This window comes from Cebus imitator, unplaced genomic scaffold, assembly GCF_001604975.1.
Source record: "Cebus imitator isolate Cc_AM_T3 unplaced genomic scaffold, Cebus_imitator-1.0 Scaffold175, whole genome shotgun sequence".
NCBI lineage: Eukaryota > Metazoa > Chordata > Mammalia > Primates > Cebidae > Cebus > Cebus imitator.
The window spans coordinates 220,294-239,339 of NW_016107490.1; positions in this window are offsets into that span (position 1 = coordinate 220,294).

Here is a 19,046-nt window from a genome sequence, read left to right on the forward strand (position 1 = left end):
AGTGCAAGACATACGATAGCCACAAATCCTGTAAATTATACCTATTATAGGAAATTGAATTTGCTCATGTAAACTTGAAACAAGCTCACTAGGCTTTGCAGAAATCAACTTACTATTCCAATAATGAACTTACCAGCATCGCCCCCATTCTTTATACACAGTGTGTCTCCTTTTTTACTCAGACAGCATTTAAATCTTTGAGCTAACTTTCTCTTTTGAAGACCTGCTTGTAATAAATGGTATTTTAATTCTTACCAAATTCTTAACCACAGAACACTTTCCTACAGACTTCAGACCTAAAATGAAAAATACGTAGGGGGGAATTTTTAGGATAAGCAAACAATACTTATTATATCTCCTGCTTCTTTCTCCTTCTGTCTTCTCAGAATTCCTGGGAACAGAAATTCACCTTTTATTGAGTTCTCCTAAACCATGACTTCCTTCTACAGAAGAGGCAGTATCGATGTCATATATAAAATGGGTACTTATCTACACTGTGACTCAAACTATAAGGCTTTATTGCTTGATCCTAGATATTCTAAAAAGGAAAGGGAAGAGAAAAAGGAATTTGGAAAAATCTACCCAAGATATAAATATCTATATCTATATATATATCTATATACACACACACACACACACACACACACACACACACACTCACATACATACATATAAAATTTCTTTCCCTCTCTCTCATTACTTTACTTTTCATTACCTTCCTTCCTTAATACAACTTATTTTTCACCTTAATTTTCTCCCAAAGTAATGGAGTAATGGATATCTCAGTCAGGAAAATGTCAATGTTATATGCTCACAATGGTAAAGAAAAAAATCAAAGTAAAAATTTTAAAATGTCATTCCTATTATATCCTCAAAGAAGAGAGAAATATGCTTAATTTTAAAGCTTTAAAGATACTATACACTTCCTAACTGGTAGTAGTGTATCCATTTACTGTAAGCTTAAATCATCCTCATCTCACTTGGACATTCCGCGGTGTTAGAAAAAAATGTATTGCAAACTGTCTTTCAGACCTTAACCAACTTATAAGTAGAGGGATTTTTGTATTCAATAATGTAAAGAATTTTTAGCTACTTTGAGAACCTGTGGCCTTATTCTGATGAATAAACTACCCAAAAGAAAGTTAAATTCTCAGAGGGGAAAACTATAAAAGTAAAAGTTTAATAGTGTTTCACTGAACAGCTGTACCAATTCTGAAACTTTTCTCAATATATTCAAATGAGAAACTAATTAACAAGACAAAGAATTCTGGGAAGAATTCTTCTATATAGTTAGAAGATAAGTGAATCTTAAAACAACGTCATGGAACAATATACAATTAAACTGCCATATGTGTTCCCTCTGTATGAGTGATACAGGATCCATAATGAGATAAGGGCTACAACATTTTCCAGATTTTCCATTTTTATTATCAAAGTCTTCCTGACTTTCTAAGAGATGTTAAAATTAGCTGTTCTTTTTTATTATTATTTTATTGTACTTTCAGTTCTGGGATACAGATCTTGCAGGATTACTACATAGGTATACACATGCCATGGTGGTTTGCTGCCTCCATCCCTCTGTCACCTACATTAGGTATTTCTCCTAATGTTACCCCTCCCCAATCCCCTCACCCCCTGCTATTCCTCCTCTAGCCTCCCACCCCCCAGCAGACCCCAGTGTGTGATGTTCCCCTCCCTGTGTCCATGTGTTCTCATTGTTCAACACCCATTTGTGAGTGAGAATATGCAGTGTTTGGTTTTCTGTTCTTGTTCTTAAAAAAAAAAAAAAAACTACTTTTCTTAAAAATTTTATTTGTAGGCTTTGAGAGAAATGTTTCTTTATTGCAGACATTGAGGCATATACCACCAGTCATGATAAATTAATATGATATTTGTTGTCCCTTTTTAGGCTCAAGTGGGAAAAAAAAGAAAGAAGCACATTTTAATTGATGAATCAGGTGAGTTAATTTAACTCAAACATCTAAAAGTTGTAAGTACCCTCTTGTAAACACATAATCTTGCTGTGTCTCTATCCAATCCACAGTGTTCCTAGTTACTCACTTATTCTACATATGTATATTGAGGGCGTAGTTTGAGCCAGGAATATTTACAAAGCAAAGGATGAAGAAGTGAACAAATAGCAAAAATTCTTTATTATCATGGAGTTCACAATCCATGATGTAGGTATCAGGTAGGTGGATATAGAAAACAGACAAACACATAATTCTCTGGGAAAATTAAAGATAAAGGAAGATGGTATTGTGGGTTGGGTGGGTGCTCTGGGTATAATTTTAAGAAAAATTTAAAAGGTAGGGTCTACACTGAGAAAGTGACTTTTGAAAACAACCCTGAAGTGTATGAGTGAACAATTCACATAGAAAAATGAAGGAAGAATGTGCTTGACAGGGGCTATAGCCAATACAAAATCACTGAGATGGCGTGCATCAAATTTTGGAAAGGATGTGAAAAATTGGAATTTTCATACATTTTGTGGGAACCTAAGGGTTATAACCAGTTTGGCAAATGTTTTCCATTTCTTTAAAACACTAAATATATACTTATCTTGTAACTCAGTGATTCTAATCCAAAATATTTACCAAGGGAAACAAAAACATACGTCCACTTAAAGATTAGTACATAAATGTTCAAAGATTTCTTCATAGGAGCACAAAATTGGAGAAAACACATATGTCAATCAACTGGTAAATGAATTTTAAAAATCTGTAGCATGTTTATACAATGAAACACTACACAGCAATGAAATTGAATGAACTATTCATAAATAAGTAAAATTAGTGAAATTTGAAAACTTTATGCTGACTATAAGAAGTCTTACAAAAATTATTTCATTTATTTGAAATTCTAGGAAAAAGGAAACTAATCTGTGGGAGAGTGAGGGGAATATCAGAGAAGGAGTTGCAATTGGAAGAATGGGGATAGAGGTTGACTGGGAAAAGGCATTAGGAAACTTTCTGTGGACAGTTTTATGTCTCAACAGGGATAATTATATGCAATTTTCAAAATTCATGAAAAGGCATACTGAATTTTTTTCATTTCTTTGTTGGTACATTTTACAACACAAGAAAAAAAGTACATTCTAATGAAATTTAGAATGCAATGTCTAGTTAATGAAACTTATGCTGAAGTGTTTAGTATTGAAGAGTGCTGTTTGTAACTTCCTTTAAAGTATATATACACACGAATATGTACATAAGAAAAGATGAGTCAAATGATAAATAGAGGTGTTATAAAATTGTTAATAAATGACTCTAACTAGCAATGTATAGGATTTCATTTAAAAATTCTTTGAACTTCTCTGCAAATCTGACATTTTCTTAACGTAATGTTGGAGCAAGGAGGCCAGTATGACAGGAATGGACTCAATAAAGGAAAAAGTTGTATATGATAGGTTGAATTAATAAGGTAAGCCAGGTTCTGTTGGCCCCATTGGGATCTCTATTATAACTATGAGAGTAAGGAGAAGGCATTGGATGTTTCAGAGTAAGGCAAGAATACGATCTGATCTACATGTTATGAGATCCTTTCAAGATGTTGTTTGACCCAATTTTGGAGTGGGATAAGATGAGCAGCAGAAGTACAGCAAGAGAGAGAGTAGATAGAGGTCTATTGCAATGATACAAGCAAAAATGATGGCAACTTAGATCAGGATGGTTGTAGCCAGGTGGTGAGAAGCTGTGGAATTCTGCATTCCCTCAGAAAATTGAATCTACAGAATTTACTAATGCCTGTTTCTAGAATTTTCTATCTTAATCCAAGGGGTAAGAAAGTCTCTAGTTACCCTATCTTGGCTGAAAAAACATGCATTTACATTTTTATTTAGTTCAAAATGTTTTCTAATTTCTCTTTTGGTTTATTTTTTGGTCTGTACATTATTAAGAAATATATTGCTTAATTTCCAAGTATGTAAACATTTTTCAGATATTGGTCAGCTGTATTTTAAATTTAATGCTATTAGGGTCTGAGTTCATATTCTCTATGATTTTAATCCCTTGGTGATTTCTCAGATGTGCTTTATATTCCAGTAGATAGTCATATCTTTGTGAATGATCCATGCATGTATTTAAAAAGTTACTTTTTAACATTGTTGGGTAGATTGTTCTATAATATAAATTAGATATAAATTAGATAAGTGTTTTTGAAATACTGTTTACCTCTTTTCTATCCTCACTGACAATTTATTGTCAATGTATTCCATCAATAAGAAAAAGGTATTGAAAATTTCAACTATAACTTTAACATATAAATATGTTATTTATAACATATAAATTATGTTTATCATTATATGTCTATTTTTACCATCATCCAATTTGGCCTTCTCAAGGACTTCACTCATTCAGATAACTTTTCTATACCTGGCATGATAATTTTTTATTCTATACTTGATCTGTTCCAACATGCCTCAGGATCTACCACCTCGGAATGCATGTACATTCTTCATTTCACATTCTTTCAGAGGATTTCCTCATTTTCTATTTCCCTTTTATAACTGAACATCTTGAAAGAACTGTCTATACACAATGGCTCAAGTTCTTCCCCTATTCACACTATAGCATATTCTATAATGCCACACATCTACAACCATCTGATCTTTGACAACTCTGACAAAAACAAGTAACAGGGAAAGGATTCTGTATTTAATAAGTGGTGTTGGGAAAACTGGCCAGCCATATGCAGAAAGTTGAAGCTGGATCCCTTTCTTACACCTTATACAAAAATTAACTCAGGATGAATTAAAGATTTAAACATAAGACCTAACACCACAAAAACTCTAGAAGAAAACCTAGGCAATACCATTCATGACATAGGCATGGGCAAGGACTTCATGACTAAAACACTGAAAGCAATGGCAACAAAAGACAAAATAGACAAATGGGATCTAAGTAAACTAAAGAGCTTCTGCATAGCAAAAGAAACTGTCATTAGAGTAAACTAGCAACCAAGAGAATGGGCAAAAAAATTTGCAATCTACCTATCTGACATAGGGCTAATAACCAGAATCTATAAAGAACTTAAACAAATTTACAAGAAAAAAACAACCCCATCAAAAGCAGTCAAAGGATATGAACAGACACTTCTCAAAAGAAGGCATTTGGGGGAAGATCCAAGATTGCCAAATAGGAAAAGCTCTGGAGTGCAGTTCCCAGCAAGAACAACACAGAGGGTGAGTGATCACCACATTTCCAAATGAGTTTTCACTTCCCACAGACCAGGAGATTCCCGGAGCGAAAATTGCCACAAGTTTCCAGCATAGCTGTTTCAGCTGGTGCCACAGGTTGGCGCACAGAAACTCACACAAATCTGGGCAGCCATTTAACCTGGTGCCTGAACACCTGGGAGACAGAGCCACCCATTCAACTGAAAGGGAGGGGGCTGAGACATGGAGCCAGGTGATCAGGCTTGGTGGGTGCCACCCTCACAAAACAAGTAATCTGAAATGCTCCAGATTGAGTTTCACAGCAAGTGCAGCTAGACCCAGGACAGTCCAGCTCAGTGCGGGGAAGGGCATCCGCAACTACCGAGGCAGCCTGCCAATACTAAAGCAATTCTAACTGTACTTCTATAAACAACACCTCAAGGAAGTACACAGAGTAGCTGTGCAGAGCCTGCGGCAGCTCAGCAACACCTCTGCTGGCAGACTGTGACTACACTAACTCTGTGCTGGGCAGGGCATCTATGAAAAAAGGCAGCAGCACTTTAGGAACTTATAAATAAAGCCCAACCTTCCTAGGACAGAGCACTGAGGGAAAAAAGGTGGTTATGAGTTCCGCTGCAGCAGACTTATACGTAACTGTCCAGCAGCTCTGCATGGAACAACGGAGCTCATAGCACAGCGCTTGAGCTCCTATAAGGGACAGACTGTCTCCTCAGGCAGCTCCCTGACCCCAATATACCCAAAGAGACACCTCACAAAGGAGAGCTCAGGCCAACATCTGGCAGGTACCCTTCTGGGATGAAGATAACAGAAAAAGAAACCAGCAGCAACCCTTACTTTTCTGCAGCCCCTGTGGGTGATCTCCAGGCAAGCAGGGTCAGGAGTGGACCTCCAGCAGTCCTGCAGCAGAGGGTCCTGACTGTTAGAAGAAAAACTAAAAAACAGAAAGAAATAGCTTCAACATCAACAAAAAGGATATTCACTCACAGACCCCATCCAAAAGTCACCGACTACAAAGACCCCAGCTAGACAAAGCCACAAAGATGGGAAGAAACCAGTGCAAAAGGGATGAAAACACCCAAAACCAGAATGCCTCACATTCTCCAAGGGATCACAACTCCTCACCAGCTAGGGAACAAAGCTGGATGGAGAATGAATCTGATGAATTGACAGAAACAGGCTTCAGAAGATGGGTAATAACAAACTTCTCTGAGCTAAAAGAACACATTCTAATGCACTCCAAAGAAATTAAGAACCTAGAAAAAAGGTTAGATGAGATGCTAACTACAATAAGCAGCTTAGAGAAGAATATAAATGACTTGATGGAGCTGAAAAACACAGCACGAGAACTTCGCAAAGTATACACAAGTATCAATAGCCAAATTGACCAAGCAGAAGAAAGGATACCAGAGGCTGAAGATCAACTCAGTAAAATAAAATGAGAAGGCAAGATTAGAGAAAAAAGGGTGAAAACAAATGAACAAAGCCTCTAAGAAACATGGGATTATGTGAAAAGACATAATCTATATTTGATAGGAGTACCTGAATATGATAGAGAGAATGAATTCAAGCTGGAAAAAACTCTTCAGGATATTATCCAGGAGAGCTTCCCCACCTAGCAAGGCAAGCCAACATTCAAGACCAGGAAATACAGAGACCACCACAAGATACTCCTCAAGAAGAGCAACCCCAAGGCCCATAATCATCAGATTCACCAGGGTTGAAATAAAGTAAAAAATTTTAAGGGCAGCCAGAAAGAAAGGTCAGGTTACCCAAAAAGGGAAGCCCATCAGACTCACAGTGGATCTCTCAGCAGAAATCCTACAAGTAAGAAGAGACTGGGGGCCAATATTCAACATCTTTAAAGAAAAGAACTTCCAACCTAGAATTTCATATCCAGCCAAACTAAGCTTCACAAGCAAAGGAGAAATAAAATCCCTTATGAACAAGCAATTGCTGAGAGATTTTGTCACCACCAGGCCTGCCTTACAAGAGCCCCTGAAAGAAGCACTAAACATAGAAAGGAACAACCAGTACCAGCCACTCCAAAAACATACCAAATGGTAAAAGACCATCAAAACAATGAAGAAAATGTGTCAACTAACAGGCAAAACAACCAACTGGCATCAAAATGGCAGGATCAAATTCACACATAACAGTATTAACCCTACATGTAATGGACTAAGTGCCCCAATCAGAAGACACAGACTGGCAAATTGGATAAAAAGTCAAGACCCATCTTTGTGATATATTCAGGAAACGTATCTCACATGCAAGGACACACATGGCTAAAAATAAAGGAATGGAGGAAGATTTATCAAGTAAATGGAGGAGTTGCAATTCTCGTCTCTGATAAAATAGACTTTAAAGCAACAAGGATCAAAAGAGACAAAGAAGGGCATTACGTAATGGTAAAAGGATCAATCCAACAAGAATACATTAACACCCAGATACATAAAGCAAGTTCTTAATGACCTACAAAGAGACTTAGAACCCACACAATAATAGTAGGAGACTTTAACACTCCATTGTCAATATTAGACAGATCAATGAGACAGGAAATTAACAAGGACATCCAGGACTTGAACTCAGATCTGGACCAAGCATATCTAATAGACATCTAAAGAAATCTCCACTCCAAATGCACAGAATATATGTTCTTCTTAGCACCACATTGCACCTAAATTTTACCACATAATTGGAAGTAAAGGAACAGAAATCATAACAGTCTCTCAGACCATAGTGAAATCAAATTAGAACTCAGGATTAACAAACTAACTCAAAATCACACAACTTCATGGAAAATGAATAACTGGCTCCTGAATATAAACTGGATAAACAATGAAATGAAGGCAGAAATAAAGATGTTCTTGAAAACCAATGAGAACAAAGACATGACATAACAGAATCTCTGGGACACATTTAAAGCAGTGTCTAGAGGGAAATTTAGACCAATAAATGCCCACATGAGAAGCGAGGAAAGATCTAAAACTGACACCGTATCATCAAAATTGAAAGAGCTAGAGGAGCAAGATAAAAAAACTCAAAAGCTAGAAGATGAGAAATAACCAAGATCAGGGCAGAACTGAAGGAGATAGAGACACACAAAAAAACCCTTCAAAAATCAATAATCCAGGAGGTGGTTTTCTTGAAAAGATCAACAAAATAGACAGACCGTTAGCCAGATCAATAATAAAGAAAAGAGAGAAAAATCAAATAGATGCAATAAAAAATGATAAAGGGGATATAACCACCGATCCCACAGAAATACAAACTATCTTCAGAGATTACTACAAACAACTCTATGCACATAAACCAGTAAACCTGGAAGAAGTAGATAAGTTCCTGGACACTTACACCTTACCAAGCTTAAACCAAGAAAAGTTGAAATCTTGAACAGACCAATAACAATGGCTGAAGTTGAGGCAGCAATTAATAGCCTACCAACCAAAAAAAGCCCAGGGATGCCAGACTGGTTCAACATACACAAGTCTATAAACATAATCCATTACATAAACAGAACCAAAGACAAAAACCACATTATTATCTCAATAGATGCAGAGAAGGCCTTTGACAAAATTCAACAGCCCTTTGTGCTAAACAATCTCAATTAACTAGGTACCAATGGAACATATCTCAAAATAATAGCAGCTATTTACAACAAACCTACAGCCAATATCATACCGAATCGGCAAAAACTGGAAGCATTCCCTTTGAAATCTGGCACTAGACAAGAATGCCCTCTCTCACCGCTCCTATTCAATATAGTATTGGAAGTTCTAGCCAGAGCAATCAGGCAAGAAAAAGAAATAAAACCTATTCAATTGGGAAACAAGGAAGTCAAATTGTCTCTATTTGCAGATGACATGATTGCATATTTAGAAGATCCTATCGTTTCAGCTCAAAATCTCCTTAAACTGATAAGCAACTTCAGGAAGGTCTCAGGACAGAATATCAACGTGCAGAAATCACAAACATTCCTATACACCAATAACAGACTAACAGAGACCCAAATTATGAGCGAACTCCCATTCACAATTGCTACAAAGAGAATAAAATACCTAGGAATACAGCTAACAAAGTATGTAAAGGACGTCTTCAAGGAGAACTACAAACCACTGCTCAAGGATTAAGAGAAGATACAAACAGATGGAGAAACATTCCATGCTCATGGATAGGAAGAATAAATATCATGAAAATGGCCATGCTTCCCAAAGCAATTTGTAGATTCAATGCTATCCCCATCAAGCTACCAATGACCTTCTTCATAGAACTGGAAAAACCACTTTAAACTTCATATGCAACCAAAAGAGAGCTAGCATAGCCAAGAAAATCCTAAGCAAAATGAACAAAACCAGATGCATCAGGCTACCTGACTTCAAACTATACTATATGGCTACAGTAATCAAAACTACATGGTACTGGTACCAAAACAGAGATATAGACAAATGGAACAGAACAGAGGACTTGGAGGCAAAACCACACATCAACAATCATCTGATCTTTGACAAACCGGACAAAAATAAGCAATGGGGAAAGGATTCCCTGTTTAATAAATGGTGTTGGGAAAACTGGCAAGCCATGTGCAAAAAGTAAGAAACTGGACCCCTTCCTGACACCTTACACTAAAATTAACTCCAGATGGATTAAGATTTAAACATAAGACCTAACACCATAAAAACCCTAGGAGAAAACCTGGGAAAAACCATTCAGGGCATAGGCATAGGCAAGGACTTCATGACTAAAACACCAAAAGCATGGGCAACGAAACCCAAAATAGACAAATGGTACCTAATTAACCTCCAGAGCTTCTGTACAGCAAAGGAAACAATCATTAGAGTGAACTGGCAACCAACAGAATGGGAAAAAAATTTTCAATCTACCTATCTGACAAAGGGCTAATATCCAGAATCTACAAAGAACTAAAACAGATTTACAAGAAAAAAAAACAAACCCATCCAAAAGTGGGCAAAGTATATGAACAGACACTTTACAAAAGAAGACATTTTTGTGGCCAAGAAACATAAGAAAAAAATGCTCTTCATCACTGGTCATTAGAGAAATGCAAGTCAAAACTACATCGAGATACCACCTCACACCAGTTAGAATGGGGATCATTAAAAAATGTGGAGACAACAGATGCTGGAGAGGATGTGGAGAAATATGAACACTTTTACACATTGGTGGGAGTGTAAATTAGTTCAACCATTGTGGAAGACAGTGTGGGGATTCCTCAAGCATCTAGAAATAGAAATTCCATTTGACGTAGCAGTCCCATTACTAGATATATACGCAAAGGATTATAAATCATTCTATTATAAAGACACATGTGCACATATGTGCATAGCGGCACTGTTTACAATAGCAAAGACCTGAAACCAACCCAAATGCCCACTGATGATAGATTGAACAAGGAAAATGTGGCACATATATACCATCGAATACTATGCAGCCATAAAAAACGATGAGTTCCTGTCCTTTGTAGGGACATGAATGAATCTGGAAACTGGACGTTTTCAGCAAATTGACACAAGAACAGAAAATCAAACACCACATGTTCTTCCTCATAGGTGGGTGTTGAACAATGAGAACACATGGACACAGGGAGGGGAGCATCACACACTGGGGTCCGTTAGTGGGGGCTAGGGGAGGGACAGCAGGAAGGTGGGGAAGTTGGAGAGTGATAACATGGGGAGAAATGCCAGATATAGGTGATGGGGGGATGGAGGCAACAAACCACATTGCCATGTATGTACCTATGCAACAATCCTGCATGATGTGCACATGTCCCCCAGAACCTAAAGTACAATAAATAAATAAATAAGAAGTAGACATTTATGCAGCCAACAAACATATGAAAAGAAGCTCATCATCACTGATAGAGAAATGCAAATCAAAACCACATTGAGATACCATCTCTTTCTGGTTAGAATGGTGATCATTAAAAAATCAGGAGACAACAAATGCTGGAGAGGATGTGGAAAAATAGGAACATTTTTACACTGATGATGGGAGTGTGAATTAGTTCAACCATTGTGGAAGACAATGTGGTGATTCCTCAAGAATCTAGAACTAGAAATACAATTTGACCCAGCAATCCCATTACTGGCTATATACGCAAAGGTTTATAAATCATTCTATTATAAAGATACATGCACACGTATGTTCATTGTGGCACTGTTCACAATAGCAAAGACCTGGAACCAACACAATGCCCATCAAAGATAGACTAGATAAAAAAAAATGTGGCACATATACACCATGGAATACTATGCAGTCATAAAAAAGATGAATTCATGTCCCTTGCAGTGACATGGATGAAGCCGAACACCATCATTCTCAGCAATCTGACACAAGAACAGAAAACCAAACACTGCATGTTCTCACTCATAAGTGGGTGTTGAACAATGAGAACGGATGGACGCAGGGAGGGGAACATACACACCAGGGCCTGTCGGGGGTAGGGGGCTAGAAAAGGGATAGCAGAGGGTGGGGGATGGGGAGGGATAGCTTTAGGAGAAATACCTAATGTAGATGACAGGGGGATGGATGCAGCAAACCATTATAGCATGTGTATACCTACATAATAAACCTGCACATTCTGCACATGTACCCCAGAACTTAAAGTATAATTTCCAAAAAATAAAGAACGTATTCTAATATAATTTCATCAGTATTAGAGACATAATGTGTTCTTATCAATGTTGCCAAGTCCTGAAAATTGCCAAAATCCAGTAAACTCTTAGGTCTATCTTCATGTTACTCAGTTTCTTAGGTGCACTTAAAATGATCAGGGACTCTGCCTTTCTTTTTGTTGTTGTTGTTAAATTGAGGCATAAATTATACAGAGTCAAGCACACAGATATTAAGTGTAAGTTTGACAAATATATACACACATATACTCAAAACTCAAGACAGAACTATTTCTATACAACCCAGAAAGCTATAATGTATTTTTTGTGGTCAATCATCCCACTTCTAGAAGCAACCACTGTACTAATTTCTGTCATTATAAATATTCTTGGCTGTCCTTGAAATGTATAGAAATGAAATGAAATTATATATTAGACAATCTACTGTACATGGCTTCTTTCACTCCATGTTTTTAAGATTTATCTGTCTTTTTGTCCATAAATTATTCTTTTTGATTTTAAGTATATTCATTTTTATTGCTGTATAACATACTAGCACAAACTCAGTAGCATAAAAAATTATATTTCCAATTTCAACTTTCTGGGCACAGCTTAATTGGGTCTTCTGCACAGGGTTTCCCAAGTCAGCAATCTAGGTGTCATCTGAGCTGCTTTGCTTCCTGAAACTAGGATCCTCTTCCAAATTCAACTAATTGATTGTTTTCTATCTGAGTTCAGATCCTTGTGACTGTAAGACTGAGGTCCCTGCTTTCTTGTCGACCAAACTCAGTGGCTGCTATCACTTCCTAAAGTACCTCACAGTTCCTTAGTACATGGCCTTCTCACAAAGCTCCTCACAAAATGGATGCTCACTTCTTCAAAGACAGGAGAATTATCTCTCTTTAGGAAGAGCCCAGTCTTTTAAGCTTTTACCTGACTAAATCAGGGGCTCCTGGGATAATCTCATTTTTAATTAACTCAAAGTCAGGTGATTGGAAGTCTTAATTACACCTGCAAAAATCCCCTCACCTAGGCAAAATAACATAACCCAATCACTGGAGTGATAGCCCATCCTACTCAAAGGTCTATCCATAATCTAGGGCTGGGGACTATACAAGGCATGTATATCAGTGGCAGAAAAGCTTTCAGGTGGTCTTAGAATTCTCCCTACCACATTAAATATTCATTTTACCCCACAATTTATTTATTAGTTTTCCCACAAATAGACATTTTAGTTTTGGCTATTAGGAATAAGCCTACTATGAACATCTGAGTATAACTTTTATATGTATACATGTTTTTATTTCCCTTGGGTAAGCACCTAATAGAATTGCTGGATCATAAAGTAGTCATATATCTAACTTTACAAGAAACTTCTAAGCAGTTCTCCAAGTCCCTCAATTACTTTATACTTTCTCCAGGAATATATGAGTGTTCTGATTGTTCTGCATTTTGCCAGTATTTGTTATTGTCGTTTACAAATTTTTATGACTCTGTGAAGTGATTTCTATGAAGTGGAGAATTTCTGAAGTTCATTCTCTGAAGTCATTTCTCATTGGAGATTTAATGTTTTATTTTTTCCTAATTATTGATGATGTTGAGTATTTTATCATGTGACTATTGGTCATTTGGATAGTTTTAGTGAACTATCTTTCAAATCTTTGGCCATTATTTTAAATTGGGTTGTTTGCCTTTTTGAGTTTTAGGGGTTCTTTTCATATTCTGCAACTCCTTGTCAATGATATTAATTATCAGTGCTTTCTGCCAGTCTGTGATTTACCTATTCAATTCTTTAATAATGTCTTTTGAAGAACAGATTTTTATTTTGAATAACTTAATTTTTTTCAGATTCTATTTCTTTTAAGCACAATTTTTTGTGTGTCCTAGCTAAACAACATTTGCCTACCCCAAAGTTGTAAAGATACACTTCCATATTTTATGCTATATTATTTGGAGCTTTATCTTTTTTCTTTTGCCATATTATCTAGCTTTAATTTTTTACATGGTAGGAAGTCAAAATCAAGATTTCCTATATTTATTTCTTTTCAACATGGCTGTCTTAGTCTTTCACACTGCTATAAAGAAATATCTGAGACTGAGAATTTATAAAGAAAACAGGTTTAATTGGTTCACAATTCTGCAGGCTGTGCAGGAAGCATAGTGGCTTCTGCTTCTAAGGAGGCCTAGGGAAACTTAAAATCATAGTGGAAGGTAAACAGAGAGCAGAAGAATCTTATACAGCCAGAGCAGGAACAAGGAGAGTGAGGGAGGTACCATACACTTTTAAACAATCAGATCTCGTGAGAACCCACTATCACGAGAACAGCATCAGGAAATGGTGCTGTTCACAAAGGATCACCCCCATGACCCAATCATCTTCCCCCAGGCCCCACTTCCAATGAGGATTACATCTTAACATGACATTTGGTGGAAACACCAATCCAAACAATATAAATAGGTATCTAAATGTTCCAGCATTATTTGTGGAAACTGCTACTCTTTCTTTCGATTTATATGTATTTCAAAAGAAAGACATTCTGAAGAAATTAGCTCTAATCTGTCTCTTACTACCCTTTCTTCTTACACATTTTTGCTTATTGCCATAATTTTCAATGAAATGTATATACTGATGATACCTAAATTTATATTTGTACTTGAATCTTCTCTTACAGGTCTCCAGATAAATAAATTCAACTGTTTATTTGACATTGTCTAAGGAATGTTTCAAAGACATCTTAAATTTAACATGAGCAAAGACAAAGTCTTTATTTCCCCAATTATAGAACTTTTCCTTGCACATGAGTTTTCCTCATCTTTGTAAATAGTGTAAGTATGCTCCCACAAACTTAGGAGCTATTTTTAATTGGTTTATTTTTTTTCACATTCTCAGCTAATATCAGTAAATCTTGAAAATTCTTTCTCCAATATTATCTCAAATCCAACAACATTTTAGAATCTGTTTGGCTGCCACTTCAATCTGCTTTGCACTTTGAAGTTAACAGGCTGCATGGTTAACAGCCTGCTATAGTAGTCCAGGTAAGGGAAATTGTGAATTAAGATTTCACAATTGCCCCTTTCCAGCTCATTCCTCTTGAAGTAACAAATGTGAAAATCTTAAATCATACATTGTATTATGTAATTCTTCTACCTAAAACTCTTCAATACGTTTTACTCAATATACTAAACAAACATGTACTGAGCATCTGATGTTTGTCAGGCATTTTTTAAATACATGGGACATAATGGTAGTTACAAAAAGACATCATTCCTGACTTCATTAAATTTATACTTATGCAGTGTTCACAAACCCATGCATGCACATGCAAACACAATTATAAAGTATTATTTTTGTAAATATACAGAGAAGGAATGAATCAGTGCTATGGATGTCATATAAGTGAAATTTGATATGGCCAGGAAACAAAACAAGGATCCTCAGAGTACTGATTCTTGAATTGAAATCTGAGATGTCACCACACATTATTTTTTAAAAAGAAGGACTCAGGCAGAAAGCTCTATCTGTGTACATGTACAGTTCTGAGGCATAAGAAAGCATGACAAGGACAAGTTGATGGAAGAACAGATGGCCAGGACAAGAAGCAGAAAAGAATTAAATGAGTTTGGGAAAATGGCATGAGTCAAACCTACCGGCCTTGATAAGTAGTTGTTTTCTCTTCCCCAAAATAATGGAGAACAACTTAAGAAAGTGCACCAGTGTGGAGAATACACTGGAAAGTGAATGTAGACAGTGCCTTGGAAGGTTTCAGCAACAGTCTAGAGGAAGTGGAATGATGGCTTTTCCTGCCCTGGGACCCTTACATATTATTCCTCAATGAACGCCTACATTGCTCCTATGAATTTGTCAGATCTCAGATTAAATACTTTCTCTTAAATGAAGGCATACTATAACCACTAAAAAAAATAAAATGTTTTTCTTTCATACTTATTAGTTTCTAGCATCACTATGTTTGTTTGGTTTTTATTTCAAAGCCCTTCCACATTTTATAATGATCACTTCTTGTTTCTTTGTTTATTTCTATCTGTATCACTGGAATGTATGCACCCAGAAAGCAAGGATCATGTCTGTTTTGTTTTGTGTTTTACCAGCTTGCAAGCCATCAGCACATGCCAGTGGCTGCTTCATCATTGTACTAAAACAATGTTACTCAAATAAAGTAATTATCTTCAACATGATATTACATTTCCTCCTTTCACAGTGTATGTGCCACCTCAGCTCCAACATGCCAAATTATACCTTTCAACAACTGTTCTGCATGTACATGTTGGGTGTCCAGTAAGGTGACGGGGCAGAACAATGAACTCCAAGACTGGTACATATGAAAGTGGTTTAGAGCAAGGGGTCTGGACCAGGCTGCTTGGATTTCAACTTCAGTTATGCTACTTTCCTGCCATGTGATGTTAGGCAATTTACTTAGCATCCCTGGACCTCAGATGCATCATCTGTCAAACAGTGATAGTAAGCGTTCCTCATAGCATTGTGTAAGAAATAAAGATAACAGTAATTTTTAGATAATATTCATCCCACTGGACAAAGAAGAAATTTGAATTAATAGTATATTACAAATACAATATGTGTCAAGAGAAAGAATTACAGGATTTTTGAGAGTGTTCAAGAGAATAAGTTTATTATAACAAGCATTCCTGCTGTTTAAAGAGAGAAAATGATGTCACTTCATATTAAGATTCATTCTGCCAATGCATGTTAAGTAATTGAATTTAAATGAACCCCAGGGTCTTAGGTAAAAATCTCATCGTCACAAAAACCTATAGTGATTGCTTAGTGTATGTATATGTGTATATTGTCATCAGACTTCATATATACTATATCCACTGTATTATCTACTGAAAGATGCTCAGCATAACAAACTACTCCAAAGCTGAGAGGCTTAAAACAGTAGGCATTTATTCTCATTAATTTTGGGTTGCTTGAGGACTGGCCAAGCTAGGGTGGACTTGGCTAGAACAGCTCTATACCTCATGTTTCTCTTTCTCCATCTAGAATCAGCTGGCTAGTGAACATGTTTGTCTCCTGGCAAGGGCAGAAGTGAAAACAAACAGAAGCCTGCATGAACTCTTGAGGCTTAAATTTTGAAGTGGCACGTTGTCACTTTGTAACATTTTGTTGACCAAAGAGAGTCACTGAGCTGAACTCAAAGTCAAGAAGTGGGAAAATAAACTCTACCCCTCTTATGGAAAGAGCTGCAAAGTATACAGCAACAGCCTTGGTTATAGAAAAGATGAAAAATTGGGATTTTAATACAGGGAAGGATGAAAAATAATGCAATTTGCCAAACCTGCTGTTTGTTCTTCGTTATATCTGACTAGAGACAGGAATTCTAAATGTTAACAAAGAAATATAGGGCAGTATAGATTCCTCTATTATGTGATTACATATAATCATAAGTAGTCTTTTAACTAAAATGGACATGGAGGGATAAAAAAGAATAAGGCAATAATTTCTTGAAAGTTTAAAATAAATGCCAGTACTTACAACCATTTTGTAGATATATGACAGAATATAGAAATAAAACATCTTATGCAACATATGATTACAGCTGTTATTCCTTTCACACAATGTTCTCTTATTGTACAGGATATTTTTAGTAAGATAAAGTCATTTTTCATTTTTTTCTTACCTCAATTCAAGCTCTATTTCTTATGGGATTACTTTGGGCAGCCAAGTATTTTATAGTTTGATGGTGCCCTTTCAGGACCTTTCCTAACATAAAAGATGCTTTTTAAAAAATAGTTTTATTCTGTATTCTGTAATTGCTTCCATTTCAGGCTCCTTTTTCTCAGACTGTATAAGGGAATCTAATCAAGTTTAGGAACTGAATTGTGTGCTATGTCTTCAAAGCTTAAAATAACCACTTTCGTGTTCTTTTCATTAGAAAATCTGGATATTTTTATTAATTTTCCCCAATTTTTATGTTTCCTGGAACCTTTGCAAGACCACTATATAGGACTGTACATTCAGCTGTGGATTTTAGTATAAAAATGTACCAAAGTAGGGTTATTCTAATGTCCTCTTTCAACTAATAGCAATTGCTTTATGTAACATATGAAAAGGAAAAGTAACATTTCTAAATAATATTTTAATTATTTGAAATGCTCAATTGTCCAAAAATAAAAGAGAAACAGCCACTCTGAAAGCAGGCTTGCTTTTTTTTCACATATATATTTATTTTATTTTATATATTTATGTAATAAAATGTGATGCTTTGGTATATGCGTGTACATTATGGAGTGACAAAATCAAGCTAACTAAAATGTTCATCACCTTACATAATTATTTATTTTTGATAGCATTTAAAATCTACACTCTTCACAATTTTTAAGTATACAGTACAGTATTATTTACTATAGTAATCAAGCTGTACAACAGATTTCTAGAAGTAATTCCCTCTAACTGAAACTTTGTACTCTCTCACCAACATCTGAGAAACCAACCCCCAAACCCTCAGCCCCTGGTAACCACAATACAACTCTCTGCTTCTATGAGTTTGACTATTTTAAATTCCACATAAATGTGAGATGATGTGGTATTTTTCTTTCTGTGCCTGGCTTATTTTACTTAGCATCATGTCCTTCAGGTTTATCTGCATCATTAAAAATGATAGGATTTCCTTTTTTTAAGGCTAAATAATATTTCTTTATATGTATATAACGCATTTTAATTTTAGGTTCTAGGGTACATGTAAAGAACATGCAGGATTGTTGCATAGGTACATACATGGCAATGTGGTTTGCTGCCTCCATCCCCATCACCTATACTGGCATTTGACCCCATGTTAACCCTCCCCAACATATTTCATTGTGTACATATATTACATTTTCTTTATTCATTTGTGTGTTTATGGATACTCATTTATTTCATATCATTGTGGTCGTGAATATTGCCACTATGAACATGGGAATACAGATATATCTTCAGCATACTGATTTCATTCCCTTTGGATTTATATATAAGGGGACTAGCTGTATCATATGGTAGTTCTATATTTAATTTTTTGAGGAATCTCCATGCCATTTTCCATAATAGCTATATTAATTTATATTTCCATCATCAGTGAGCAAGGGTTCCATCTTCTCTACATTCTTGCCAACACTTGGTATCTTTCATTTTTTGATAATAGCTATTCTAATAGTTGGGAGATAATATTTCATAGTGTTTTTAATATGCATATCTCTAATAATTAGTGAAGTTGAACATTTTTTCA